The sequence below is a fragment of the Meriones unguiculatus genome, chromosome 5 (genome assembly GCF_030254825.1).
Source record: "Meriones unguiculatus strain TT.TT164.6M chromosome 5, Bangor_MerUng_6.1, whole genome shotgun sequence".
Taxonomy (NCBI): domain Eukaryota; kingdom Metazoa; phylum Chordata; class Mammalia; order Rodentia; family Muridae; genus Meriones; species Meriones unguiculatus.
The window spans coordinates 112128784-112142567 of NC_083353.1; the positions used below are offsets into that span (position 1 = coordinate 112128784).

The 13784-nt window shown below is 42.9% G+C and overlaps 1 pseudogene; it reads right to left on the bottom strand.

Annotated features, from left to right (window-relative positions):
• Positions 1-1101: 1101 nt before the first annotated feature.
• LOC110546073 (murinoglobulin-1-like) overlaps positions 1102-13784 on the bottom strand; it is a 42458-nt pseudogene continuing 29775 nt past the window's right edge.

A 13784-nucleotide genomic window follows, 5' to 3' on the forward strand; every position in this document is an offset into this window, starting at 1 on the left:
GACCTCCCTTATCAGTGGACTTGGGAAGGGACATGGCAGAAGATGAGGGAGGAAGGGTAGGATTGGGATGGGACAAAGGAGGGGGCTACAGCTGGGATACAAAGCGAATAAACAGTAACTAATAATAAATAAATAAATTTTAAAAAGAAAAGTAATTTTTAATCTGATAATAAACAGTATTTATTACCAAAAAACACGATCCCTCAGATATATAAAAGGGACCATTTGTGGTCAGCTGCAGCAAGGTGGGGACTTCAGATCTACATGTCAAGGGGATGCAGCCCATAGTGGTGAGTAAAGCATTGTGGTTAGGGATGTTTACATCCAAGGATGCAAAATCTTGTGAAAGGGATTCCTCATCCTCCATGGCTCAAGAGGTTTTGTCTGGGCTAGAATTCTCAAACTTCACCCCTACTGCCAGCTAGGGCCCATATTCCAAAGATTTCAACACCTCACAGAACAGCACCAGCTTTGGACCGACCAGTTGCTCTAACAGCCTGATGGGACATTTTGCATTCAGACCACAGTGGAACTCCAGTCCGTCAGATAGCCAGGAATGGCACTAAGGGCCTCTCTTTTCCTTTGAAAAAGCTGTTTCTACCTGAATGCTTTATATCACCTCTTTTCCACTGTATTAGAAAATGAAACCACAGACCTAAAAATGGTCAAGTATTTTACCATCAAGCTGTGATAATTGCCTCTTGTTATTTTTTTTTTTTGACAGGCTTTTGCTGTGAAGCCCAGGTTAACCCGGAACTTGCTGAGTAGCCTAGGTTGCTCTTGACTTTGCAACTCTCCTGCCTCATCCTCCAGAAATGCTCTGACTGCAGGCCTGAATCACCATTTCTTGCTTGTTCTATTGTCTTGTATCACTGAGGCACCCATCGTGTTTTTCTTATGGAGGTAAGGTTGCCCTTGTGTCAACCTCCATGTTCTGAGGTGTGTATTATTAAAGCAGCTGGAAAGTGCTCACATTTTTAAAGTACGTGTTCTCCTGCTGGAAGATCATTTCTGTTCATTGCAAATGTGGAGAATAGTGCAAGGCACTGAAGGAGCATGGAGGAAATTTGGATCAAGTGAAGAAAGAATCAAAGACAGAGATACTTTGAACTATGTATTTATTTACCAAGCTTGTTAAGTATTTGTATTGCAGAGACAAAGGAAAATCACCATCTTGAAGGTTCCCGGGTTCCGAGATTTCAGCAATGCCTTATCCACAGATACAAGTTTCAAAAATTTGGTTTCTCTGTGTATATGGAGAGAAGAAAGCAACTCGTAGGATGAATATACTCTAAGTGGGAGCAGACAGCAGTGTTTTCAGCAGGAAAGAAAACTGTCTATGGGGGACATGGGATCCATCAGATTTTCTACCATAAGCTACGATATACTTGGTAAGGGAGTTACAAGGATCTTCCAGGGTCAGCTCGCTGATCTAAAGGTGTACATCTCTGCATTTTCACACTGTGGGAGGGATCTGAGCAAGTCTAACCAAAGTTCTGGGTAGTTGTGAAGGGAAGGAGGTCAGAGGCGGGCTGTGGGAAGGAGCGCCTGGGGCTCACCTGTGCTGCAGGGCATGCTGTATTCAGCGAAAGCTGCTTCATCTGGAAGACAGGGTAGAAAAACGTGAGAATGAAAGTTTGATGAGAGGATTCTGTGGAGGTCAGCTGACAGGCTAGGACTGAGTACTTTTCTCATTCAGGACATGGATGATGGCTGAAAAGTTTTCTCTCTGTAGACATCAGACAAACCAAGCAAAGGAGTTTCTCCCCTCACAACCACCATTTTATCCTGGGCCACCAACATGGCTTGGTGTGGAAAGGTGCTTGAGCCATGTCTGATGACCTTAGTGAGTTCACTCTTCAGGATCCAGATTGCAGAAGGAGAGAACCTTTCCCCCAAATTCCCTCTGACCTCCACAGGCACTGTGCCTGCCTCCCTTGAAATAAGTGAACACTCATGTAATACCAGAATCATTTACCCTGTGGAGAAAATCAAAGTGTGCTTATCCTATAGGGTTGGAGCAGAAAGGACTGGCAGCAATCCTTGTAGAGCTATATACCCTTTTAGATCCCTTTCTCTCTCTCTCTCTCTCTCTCTCTCTCTCTCTCTCTCTCTCTCTCTCTCTCTCTCCTTCTCTTCTGTTTTTTAAGACAGGGTTTCTCTGTGTAACCCTGGCTGACCTAGAACCCCCTCTGTATACCAGGCTGTTCTTGAAATCACAGAGATTCATCTGTCTCTGCCCCCAATTGCTGGGATTGAAGGCGTGTGCTACCACCACCCAGCCCTTCAATATTTCTTGAATTCTTCTAGTCTGAAACATTTGACATATACTTCTTCACTCAACAGAAAAAAAAACCTTAATTTTCTAGCTCTGGCTTTGTTCTCTTTCTTTGAGCATCAGTGGACACTCAGGCTACAATTCTCTCTCATCTTTTTATTCCTACTATAATTATTTGTATAATTCTTCATCTTTGCATTGCTATATTCATGAGAATATTTGTGTGTCTTTCAGCCCACAGACAGTTTTTGGTAAAACATTTGGTCCTTGGTTTCTTCGGACATGTTTGGTCCCACATGACTGTTTGGACAAACAGGTAGGAATCAGTGGCTGAATAAGTTGAAATTTTATAAACGTTTGTTATACTCATATTTTTTTTATCAAGAAGTGACTTAGTTAGTCTGGCCTATATGTATGTCACTATCTGAGAAACAATTGTTTTTTAATACTGGGTGTGATGGTATGTGCCCCTAATATCAGCAATTGAGGGGGCTGTGTCAGGAGATTTAAGAGTTTGGGGCCACACTGAACTTCATAGTGAGAAACCGTGAAAACAAACAAACAAACACCCACCCCCAATGAAAAACCAACCAACTAAACAAACAAGAAAACAAAAGAATAAAAAGGAAAAAGAAAAACCAATCACGTTGCTTTAGGGTCCTTCAAAGTCTCTTGCTCACCTGTCTCATAGTAGTCATAGACTTTCACAATGGCAGGCTGCAGATTTTTAACTGGGATTTCTTGTTGAATGATGAAGGAGAAGGCCAGGGTCTGATTGGTCACCTGGGAAAGAGAGACTAATGATCCAGACTCATGGAGGTGGACACGGTTTTTCCTCAGCAGGACTCAGTCCTTGGTATTTAAAACACAGTTATTGGTTGGATCCATTTAACCTCATAGTCACCGTGTTCCCTAATGCCACATATATGGATGGTGAAACAGAATTTAGAGTAGGGACCCAAGGAACTGAAGTGGAGGCTCCCGGGAGGATATGAAACTTTCCTAATCTATTAAACTTTTCCAAAAATCCATAATCCTCCTTAATATGCAATAGATCAGTCTCTTCATTGTGAGAGTTAAGCACTTTGACTTGATGCCTTGGGACATTATGGCAAGTCCCAGGAAAGCCAGCAGTGAAGAATGAGAAATTAAACTTTTGTATTACTGTTATTATTAATTATGATGACGATGATGATGGTGATGTGAGGGTGTGTGTGAGATGTCCATACTGATGGAGGCCAGAAGAGGGCACCGGATTCTCTGGATCTAGAGTCCCAGGCAGTTGTGAGTTGACTAGGTCCTGGGAATTAAACTCTGGCCTTCTGCAAGAGCAGTAAGTGCTCCTAACTGCTGAGTCATGGCTCCAAGCTAAAGGAAAAGAATTCAAAACATCATCCAGTATGAACAGAGGGAGCTTGCCTTTCCAAAAGACTTCCTTTAGAATTGCTTTGCTCCTGCTATATGCTACCCACATAGACACAACAAGAAAGACTGTCCACTCAGGCATGTCTAGGGAGGCAGGAAGGACCCTCCCCTGACCTACACAGACCAAGGACTTAAACCCAGATGTGTCTAGGGAGGCAGGAAGGACCCTCACCTGATCTAGATATAACAGGACATTGGTCATGCTCACTTCTGTTCTGCTCACATGCTCAGACCTTTCAAGCTGAAAATGAGAGAAAACATCAGTGTTATCAAAGGCCTCGGGGTGAAAGAGGTGTACAAATGGTGGGATTGGAGGAGATAAAAGGAAGATGTCACAAATTCATTTAAATGAATTGCAAAAAAATCTTTTCTAGTAAGAATGAAAATATACTTAAAAATTGTGAGTGCCCTCTACTGAAGGCCTGAATGAATATTGTCTGAATCATTAGCAGGTAAAAATACTCCTATATTTTCAGTACCTATCACACATTCTCCATGAAAGTACTTTTTGTCTCTTTCAGACAGGGTTTCTCTGTGCAGCCTTGGCTGTCCTGGACTCACTTTGTAGACTAGGATGGCCTAAAACTCGCTGTGATCCTCCTGCCTCTGCCTCCCTGAATGCTAGGATGAAAGGGGTGCACCACCATGCCCGGCTGCCTACAAACATCTTTCTCTCTACTCTCCTATTGATCTTAGGTTGTTGCTAATTTTCATACTTCTTAAAACCTCTTTACTACATCTACAATTTTGGCATGTACTAATGTTTCCCCTGAGTAATTATTGACCAGGTTCATTATTACACTTTAAAGGTTGTCGTTAGCCAGATTGTGGACTCAGTGAACTCAGCACCTTTTTTTTCTTTTGCTGGCTGCTGTCACACCCATACCTGTGTTAGTACTTACAGTGCTGTAACACAGGTTGACATTGTTATGATGAAGTGGTAGGCTCCTAGTCTGAGGACACAGAGAATCCAAACATGTGGTGTCTGCTTACCTTCTTCACTGTGGGTTTCAATGGAATGAAACCAGATATCATCTTCACATCAGCAATCACCATGTTGGAGGCTGGACGGCTCCCGGTGTAACTGCAGACCAAAGAGTTACAGAAGAGGCAATTTTAATAGGTCGAATCTTGCCCTCTTTGAGGTCTAGCAGTAATCCTGACACAGCCTGCATGGCTTTTCATAGTTAAATCATGTGGCCTTTACTGTCTTATAAATAGTTGTGAAAATAGACTGCATGACAGTGTCTTTTAGAGAGTGCATTAAAACGAGGTGGACACTAAGTCTTCCAGGCTAGCCAGCAGATACTGGGTAGCGGGCCCAGGCCAGTAAGACAGCTAATCTCAAAATAAGGAGTTATGGAACCTGAGGACTCTCCTGTGTCGTGTACACATGTGTGTGCACACGCACAGACCACATGCACAGGGACACACGCACACATGTATACACATAAGCATGAGTACACATGCAAACACACACGCTGTGGTGAAACATGCAGTGATAGGTTCCACTTAGGATGTCTGCTTTCCATCCGAGATCACTTTGGTTTTTGCCGTTAGATCCTGTTGCTGGTTATATTTTATACAAAGATTGTGATGAGTGTCCGAAGAAATGAATATCTTTTTTTAAAAATTATTCTTTAGAAAAACAAAATTTCACAAGACCAGACACGCTTTTCTTTTTTGGTGAAGAAAAATAACCTGTGTGAAGGTCTCATGGAAAAGAATAACATATTATTTTATTATGAGAGTGAGCAAGAAAGGAATCCTAAAGCAGGCTAACTAGAAATTGTAATTCTACAATTCTTCATTGATCACTTTGCTGAAGTCAAGTATTTTTGTTTGTTTGTTTTACAGACAAAGCAAACTTTTACTGAAGAGACTCACTTCAGATACCTCTGAACCCACACTGTGAAGTGTTTTAGGGAGACAGCGCTGAAGGATACAGAGACAGAGACAGAGACAGAGACAGAGACAGACACTCATACCTGATTTCCAGTGAGATCTGGAAGCTGTTGTGGCCTTCGGGGTTATCACAAGTTAGAGGTACTGTCTGCACCCGGAGAGCAAATGCAGACTGCTGCTTCTCCCAGTGCACGTTGTATTTCAGCGTCGTCTGGGAGGTAGTGAGCAGAAATCCTTTACCTCCATGGCACTGGGCCCTTGGATACATTTCTCCCGATTTGAGCCTCACGTGTGCAGGCAGGCTAAGGAGACTTCCCATCCTGGGGAGGAGGCTCACACCACACACCCACAACTTGCCCAGAATATTACCTGAGCATACACACATCCTTCTGTCACACTGATTTCATAGTCCCCAGGAAGGTCAGGTAAAAGGACCTGCTGCAGTAACAGGCGGTTACTGTCCTCTACTTGGAACTTTTGGGAAAACGTCCCTGAAGATTGGATGGTCACCAAAGGAGTTTTCTGACTTCTGGAGAAAGTAGCTGCTCCATATTTGGACAGAGCATGGAGGGCCACCACAGTGTCCTGAGAGGGATGAAGAAAACATTCAGGAGAGCATCAGGTGGTAAGGGCTTCTGCTCTTCCCAACATTCATTTTAGCTGTGACAAAAGTCTCATGAGGTCCTGTCTCTAATTGTTTGTTCTCTAGACTTTATTTCAGGCTTGAATCCAGGATATATGGGAAAATCAAAACATTCCTATGAATTGTCTCCCACAGAGAGTGCCCTGGCTTATGCAAACTCCCCCCAGCCAGTAGAAAATATAAACACAAAATAGATTTTCCTCCTAGCACTTACTGTTTCTCTCCCTTTGTCCCTGATTCCCATGGTGGTGCCACCATCTTCTCACAAAATCACATTCCTGCTCTCATCTCCAAACTTTCCTCTGCACTTGGGGAGGAATCAAGCGACACCAACACCATGGCAAGTGCTGGTCACGACTCTCTTATCAAATAGAAAACGCTGTGAGCTAGTGTTGTCCTTCGCTGCCTTGCTCCTTGGTGGCATACTCCAGAGAGGCTCTCTCCCTCAGGATCCTTCCTCATCCAAGACAGCTCCAGATGCTGCCTGACTACAGAGCCCAAAAAGGGAGCAGAAACTCGCAGTGAGGGTTTTAGTATCACAATGCAGACACTAAAGGAAAGACTGAAAGGACTGGATTTCAAGTGCAGGGATCCTAGTGTCATGGATAGTTTCCTGTGAACATTTTATTTCTCCTTTAGAGAGAAATAAACATGTCTCTAAACTTCTTTGGAGATTATTTCTGCATTATTTGCCAAAATTTCCAGAGAATTAATTACTGATATTGTGGTAATATTTTTTTTTTTTTTGCAGAGAGGGAATATTACCTCATGAGAGTTATATTGACCAGATGATAAAACAAATGCTTAACAGTCTAGATTGTTTCTAGTATCAAGAAGTAAACAGGGAAGCAGGAGCTCCTGCTAGCTTAGAGTAAACCTGAGGGCAATGTATCCATACATAAGATTAGGAGAGTCTGCCAGGAGAAGGAAACAGCTGTAAGTAAGGGCAGCAGGGCAATAAAGATGTGGTTTTGGACAAAGAACATCTCCTAGGTACTCCACGTGCTATTCTAGGGGGAGAGAATTATGTCTAGGATTCTGGAACCTCCAGGACTTTCACCGTTGCTTTATATTGAGTCTTGAGTCTGGGTTGGAAGTTCAGAGCAACACAGGCCTGTTTCACTATGGCATGAAGAGAACTCCTGTGGCTGGGCACCAGACCTAGGACAATTTATTATAGAATGTATGATCCTTCATTTCCTACAGAGTCAGCATACCCAAGAGTAACACTTGCTTGTTTTCCTCTCCTCTTCCTGTTTCATTTTTTCACTGTTCCAGCATCTCTTGTTCAAATCCTCTAACTGCAAGGGAACTCTGCAGGAAAGTCACTGACCTGAGTGGAGGAGAAGCCGCCATAGGAATTCTGCTGCTTTGTGAGCCACTTCACGATTCTCACTGCCAAAGCCAGGTCCTTAGGGGTTGGTGCTGGCTGAGCAGAGAGGACAGCAAGGAGGACATAGGCGTTCATCTCCACTTCAGCAGAGGGAGCCTGGGGTTCGTACAGAGACATCCCTGCTTTCCTGGGTTTCTCGGGTCTTTCCCAATGGACAGAATTACCTAGGGGTGAAAGTAGGGAAATAATTAAAAGTACGAGTAGTCAGTACATGACTAATTTACATTAGAGAGAAAGAAATAAAATGGTTGTAGTTGGTTTTATATTTTTCCATCACAGTATCCTCAGAATTAGTAATTCTCTGTAAAAGTCTGCAGTTGGTAAGATGGGTTGTGGCTAAGACCATGGACAGAAATTTACAAGATGTTAACTAAATTACATCCTCAATGGTGTGGTCTCAGAGTTGGTGAGGAGACAATAGCAGACATTAACTCCTTCACACCCAACAAAACATGGCTTGTTCAGTGTTCAGTCCAAAAGGCTTAGAAAAGTTTTCTGTTGGTTTCAAAGTTGCAAATGAAATAGCAAAATCCTGAAGCATATTTTCTTTTTTGTGTTCTTCATAGCCTTTGCTGCTCCTCTTCCTAGGTATATATGCATCAGAGAGAAAAAGTTAAGTGTCCACAGCGTTTACCTTTGCTGCAGCTGTGTACATTTGTTGATTTTGGTCACACTCTTAGAAAACACTAATGTTGGTATAATGTTTTCTTTTCTTTTTTTTAATGTATACACCTTACCCTTGTTCATTCAAATAGTGATTTTTCCCCCACCCTACCCCCAACTCTCTGGTTTCAATCTGGATATTGCATTGTGATACTCATTCAAAGCATCCTTTCTCAACTCTTGTGTAAACAGGACAAAATAAAGCAACTAGACACAATGTTGAGCATGCAGAAGCCAGAGGACAGGAAAGAGGGGAGGAGCCAGAAGGCAAGAGATGAGTGGGGGGAGAAGCGGTGAGAGGAGAGGTAGGAGAGCAGAGCTGGAGGAGAGATCTTGGGGGACGTGGAACATGAACCAGACCTAAGAATTCACAAAAAGCAAGTATAATGTGGGAAATCTAAATGTTAGGAAACAAGGCTTTGAGGTTTAGGAGGGAGTAAATATTGCCCAGCATTGTGTTCTAGGTTAACTAAAAACCCAGTCTCTGTGTGGTGATTTGGTTATACAGCTGTTTAAGATTAACAGCAAGCTTTACCAGAAGATAAACCAAGAGTAAATATTAATAACTGCCTACAACACAGTAAACAGAAGGCTTTTGTACAGAAGAAAGGCTAATTTCTTAATGGGTCAGTCCAAGGAGAACCGTCAGTGTGCAATAGGGATGGGACTAACCTGTAATACTATTTCCACACTCCTTATAATCCCCTACTTGCCATCACTAGAGCAGGATGGAGATAAACATGACAACACACATTCTTACCTTCCTTTATAGCTTCATTATCAAGTGATTCCAGGATTTCATTTCTCTTCTGCTGGTTCCCTGCCAGAGTGAAAGCATAGGCCAGCAGGGCCTTGGTGTACACAGAGTTGCTCCTTCCATTTTGTTCTGCTGTCTTCCAGGATGACTCCAGGCAACTCAGGGCTTTGGAGACAACAGGATGCTGTTGGCAGAACAATGAAACCAAAACTACGTGAAAAGGGTTCTAGCAGGTCCTGGGACATACACAGAGCTTATAGGCATTTGTGTTTTTCAAATCAATCCTTCCTCTTCCTTCCCTTGTCCTCTCTTCTTCCCTCTCTTCTATATTCTACTCATTATTGATTATCGATTAATCTATTCTGTCTTTGGGGAGCCATTCCTTTTATAAACTACGTTCCATTTAAAACAGAGACTAATAGAGACAGTATCAGAGCCTGTGTTTTCGAGTTGATTTTTGAAACATATCCAGGTTTCATTGAGTACCAGGACGCTCATCAATGGAATCTGACAAATACAAAGCATTGTGTAAACAGAGAGCTGCCATGTGGTCCAGAGAGGGTAGCAAGCCACAGGCTTTGCAGCAGTTTGGGAAGCTGGGGAAGCAACTTGGCACCTACTGTGTCTGGGAGTGAGCTCTCCAGAAGGGCAATGGTTATGTAGGCAGAGAGGGTCACTTCATCGTCTACTCCCCCCTGCAAACAAAACGAAGGGAAAAAGGCAAAATATTCAGCCAGCAGTCCACCAAATGTCCCCCCGCTCATGGCCAGTCCACTGTATTCAAAGGAAGTTCTACTCATATCCCCTTATTAAATAGTAGATTCCCAATCTACAGACGTAGTCCTTTGGTAATTAGTATGAGGGAACTCTCAGGTGTTAGTTGGTCACTGTGTTTATCATGTTCAGAACAGATCACCTTTATGTCATTGTTGAACAGTGATCCGGAGCTCCTGAAACAGCCATTGTCCTGCTGCTGCTGGGAGAGCCAGTTGAAGGCGTGGGTGATGTGTGCTTCATCGATGAAGATAAAGGCTTGAGCTTGGGCGAAAGACTTGAGCACAAAGGCTGTGAGCCTGGTGGGGGAGGGAGAGTGGGGAGATGAAGCTTTTGCTGGGAGGCAGTACCCCCATGTGTGGGTTTGCAGGTGTCCACACATGTGTTAATCGGTCTAAGGTTTTCCCAAGTGCATGCAGCTGGGCAAAGTCTCAGCTACTGTAAAGCAGTCTTCCATTGCTGGTTCCCTTGGATGTGAACACAGCACAGTTTTGTTCCTGGGGCTTCCTGGTTTTCTTTCCCATTTCTTCTATCTTGCTCCCTCTGGTGTTTTCCTAATATGCGTGCACCCACATGTTAAGTTCGTTTTCCCACTTGCCAATGATTTCCTTCTGTTATTAAGAAAACTCTCCTCTCCTACAACCGCAGCTACATATTATCTGCCTCAAAAATATTGTCTGTCTCCTTGGCTTACTTCCTGTTTCCACCAGTCTCTATTTCCTTTGTCACCTGTTTGCTTTCTCTCTGTGTGTCCCTTCTCAACAATGCATTCTTATGTAATGCAAGGTCACATGAAGAATGTCAACAGCTTTTCAAGGCTCAGTTATGAGCATCTTTTGAAGCTCAGTAATATGTAGCCAGGCATTTAATGATGAAAGATCTTTGTGAGAAATGAAAACACCAGTGGATTGAGTTCAGTAAAACACAAGATTCAGAGTCAAAGCAGATGAGGCTTGAGACAGTCTCAGTTCTGCAATACATGCTTTGTGCTATGTCAGACATTTCCCTCTCAGGCCAAGGTATCAGTTATGCTTCCATGAAATAAGTTGCATGTATAGCTGCCATGAGGGCCAAGGGTTGTACAAGGCCTGGCACACAGTGGACTCTTCTTACCAAGTGTTTCCTTGACTCTTGCCATTTCGATCCCCGAAGGCACTGTAGGAGCCATCCTTGTGTTTGTAGTTCAGCTCCCTCTGATAACCTGGAATAGAAGGATTTGGGTGTGTTTTAAAGAAACAGATGCATCAGAGAACAGTAGGATTGAAATCTAAAGCCAGAGACCCTCATAGCTGTGGCTTAAAAAATTTCCCAGGAACCCTGCTCAGCTTCCCCCTCCAATGCTAAGTCCAATTCTAGAGATAATATTTACAAGAAAAAAGTAGGGTTTGTTAGCTTTACTGACCAGCATTGAGGTAGTCAATGGCCTTGGTCTTGATCTTCTGAGTCAGCTGTTGCGTTTCATTGAGATATTTCAGTACGTAGATGTTAGGAGCAAAAAGGACCATGTTCTGCTCCCCACAGCCATAGGGCATATGAAGAAGATTTTGGATGTTTTTAATGGCTGAACTCAGGATATCACCTGGAGGTGAGAGAAGTGACATCAGAATAGCCATTATCTTCAGGAAAAAAATAACACCTTCAATAGAATCGCTTCTCAATGATGTGAAGGAGTTTCAAGGGTGAGAGGTGCTGGGGGAAAGCAGTGGATATTGAGGGGATAGAGACCAAAGAAGCATGGTAGAGGTCAAGGGTAATAGTTCAGAAGCTGCATTTGGAATCACGGTGGGGCCGGACAGTGGTAGTGACTGCTGTCCCAAGTCCTCCAGGGACGGACTGACTCACCCAGCACAGAGAAATGGGCTCTGGCTGAATCGTTCACTACTGTTGGTGGGAGCACCAGGGACAATTTTTCAGATAGCTCAGCATCTTAATAAGAAAGGAAAAAGGGGAGATAATCATCTCTGTTGTCTGCATTTCCAGAGTCCCCTATGGCCAGTCGTATTAGAACCTTGCCTTAGACTTTGATTACTTGCTTCCCCAGAAAAAAAATGATCTTGATGTAAATATCACAAATCCACATTTTCTGGAACTGCAGGTTTGTCAGGCTCAATTGTCTCCCCTTTATCACCCATTGTTTTGAAGCAAAGCACCTGTCCAAAATGAAAGTCTGAGTCTCTGTGATCTGTGTGCCTCTGCTTCTATCAACGTCTATTCAGTTAATTTAACAAACACATGAAAATGTGCTTATTCATTGAATTTTGGTTTAGGTAAATTCTGCTTGTGTGTGTATGTGTGTGTGTGAACTTTGACAAATATTAGTGTTTTCAGGGAATTAGGGACCCTCAGCTGAGAAAATGCTCCCATAGCCTTGGCCTGCAGGTAAGTCTTGGGGCATTTTCCTTTAGTAATGATTGATGTGGCAGGGCCTGGCCCAGGGTGGGTGGTGCCTCATCTGAGCTGGTGGTCCTGTGGTATATAAGAAAACAAACTGAGCAAGTCAGGGAGAGCAAGCCAGAAAGCTGCTTTCCTCCACGGCGTCTGCTTCAGTTCCTACCCTGAGATACCTGTCATGTCTTCCCTTCGTGATGGACTGTGATCACTAAAGCTGAAATAAACCTCTCCTCACCACGCTGCTTTGGTGTTTTATCACACCCATGGAGACCTGAAATGACGCACTCGGTGCATGAACTCCAGTATGTCAGATTGAGGGGTGGATAAATCCCAAGCCAGCTTTTGTTCTTCCTGAGTACCCTGAGTGGCTTTGGAGGTTTCACTGTTTACGGCTACACTGCTGTCATGGATGGCTTTTCTGTGGCAGGGTGATGGATGGAGTACTTTGTGGAAGTGTAAGTATCAGGAGAACCAGAACTGACCCGTGGGAAGAACAGTGCATTTTTATCTTATCCTGGCCACTTTTCCCCAAGAATCTCCAGTGACCCCCTTCTTGCTCTCTCTTTCATGGAAAACTTTTAATGAATTTTAGTAGTGTATGATAATTTTCTCCTACCCAGTGTGTTATATTAATTTATACCTTTTACAGAGAAATATCCTCATTTCATCTTTTGTTAACTTTCATATCATAATGGATTTTATTTTAACTTATCTATTATTCCATTTAAAAAGTCCTTTTGACCAATATGTTTTGAGCAGGCACTATGTCCACACACTAATAGAGGTCCTGGCAACACAGCCATTATTTTGAGTGGACAGCCTCTGCTCTTATGCATGTCCTTCACAGGGGACAGTGAGCTTTCCCTTGTATGACATGTTGCTGTATTTCCTTTGCGATAGTCAGCTTCCAGTGAGGAGCAGGGATACAAGAGCTGGTCATAAAAACAACCATTACAGAAAAGTGTTAAGCTAAGTGTACATCACAATGAACTAGGTTTATATATGGAATTTAATTCAGCCATAAAAATCTTTGTTTTCATTTATGATCTAAAACAAAATAAAGATGGGCCTTCCAAAGATATCCTTTATATTTCCACCCTGACTCCCTCTGCCATTTTTTTTTTTTTTAGAAATTTTAGATTGTGACTTCTTCTTAGCTATTCCCTGCCTATAAGTTTCTAAGTACTGAGATGGGATAGATGAAAAGATTTCTGTGTTCTAAAGAAAAAGGCTACAATGAACTCTGAAGTCCCAGGTGGAACTATGACTATACTCTTGATAGCTACATCAAGCAGGTGTCAATCTTGATAATTTCTAAGACTCAGTTTTGTTAATTTTATTGTGGTTACAAGGTAGATAGGATCTTGGTTTTCTCACAAGAATATTGCAGGAGACCTAAGTAGACGACTCAGTTACTCTCTCACTGCCGTCTTGAGGGCTCCTCACCTGATGCACAGAGCAGGGAACTGAAGGTGTGCTCCTCCTGAATTCCTTCAGGCTTGGATGGAAAGACACAAAGTTCAGACATGGGAAATTACTGAGTGTGAAAACACAA